Below are 1,269 nucleotides of genomic sequence, written 5' to 3' on the forward strand. Positions count from 1 at the left end.
GGCGGGTCGTGAGTAGTGCTTGGACAGCTCAGTCTGTAAACTTGCCAGTGGAAGGCAAACGTCCGAAGTTCGAGTCTCATTCTACACATAGTTCTAATCTGCCACGAAGAGTCAGAATCACGAAGTATCCATTGTTAACCGGAATAATATCTTCAGAGAGCTTCGATTGTGTCATTTGTCCGTCTGTACTCACAGTTTCAGACAGTCAACAGCGGTCCTACTGAGCAGATACTTTCAGATGGCAGGATACTTACGAGTATCCCCAGTAAGGAGAGTGAAACGCAGACTGTAGGATGACCGAAAAACGGGTAAGTTGACCAGCCGTTTGGTGACTTCATAAGCTACTCATCTGACTGATCTGTGTTTGATGTCATATTTGGCATCAGAGTATTTACAGAGAGCATTTCCGACAGCTTACTTCCAAGTCGGACATGTCCGAAAGAACAGACACCGTATCCATATAAGTATATAATTCTGGCAATACCGGCCATGACCTTCTTCTTCTGTGCGGATGCACACATATTCCCCGAACTCTTACGGGACTTGGTAAGAATGTCTTCCACGAGTAATGAGTATGTTGGGGTGGGACACTACGAATGTAGTGTGTGGACATACAAGGTGAGAATGTGGGTCTCGCGGGAGGCGTGCGCGAGATCGTTCCTGCAGTCGCACTATCCTCTGTGCCCTCGGTGGCTCAGATGGCTAGAGTGTCTGCCATGTAAGCAGGAGATCCCGGGTTCGAGTCCCGGTCGGGGCACACATTTTCACCTGTCCCCGTTGATATATATCAACGCCCGTCAGCAGCTGACGGCATTAATATAATTGTAATTACATCCAAGTTGTCCATATTAATGCAATAATGGCGATAAGCTCGTGCCTAGCTAACATGTGTCGTCTCAGTCTTCTACTGACCTCTTCAATATAAATGGTTTAATGAAGAGTGGATCAGAAACCAAACAATTTATAATTACCACTCGGTTCATTATATCCTATGTTCATGAAAATGCGCAGAGTATGTGCACACTCGCACTATTAACATTTTCACTCCAGCTAGCTACTGTCGTTTAAAATTTCGCTCAATTGCCGTAACTGAAAAACATACTGTTCCATATTACTCAATTCTAAACAATTGTGCCCTGACTCGCACCAGCAGAGATGTCCCGACCTGTCGTTCACCCGATGAGCATGTCTCGCGGACTAACTACGCACCTTTTCTGCAGGCGCCAAAAGTTCGCTGCCCTCCGCCGTAAGGAATGACAGACCCTTCGA

At 46.3% G+C, this 1,269-nt stretch overlaps 1 non-coding gene across 1 annotated transcript; it reads left to right on the top strand.

Annotated features, from left to right (window-relative positions):
• Positions 1–682: 682 nt before the first annotated feature.
• Positions 683–757, top strand: Trnat-ugu (transfer RNA threonine (anticodon UGU)). The gene has a single exon. It is a non-coding gene; the product is annotated as a tRNA-Thr (tRNA).
• The last annotated feature ends 512 nt before the right edge of the window (positions 758–1,269 follow it).

The sequence above is a fragment of the Schistocerca nitens genome, chromosome 5 (assembly GCF_023898315.1).
Source record: "Schistocerca nitens isolate TAMUIC-IGC-003100 chromosome 5, iqSchNite1.1, whole genome shotgun sequence".
Classification (NCBI taxonomy): domain Eukaryota; kingdom Metazoa; phylum Arthropoda; class Insecta; order Orthoptera; family Acrididae; genus Schistocerca; species Schistocerca nitens.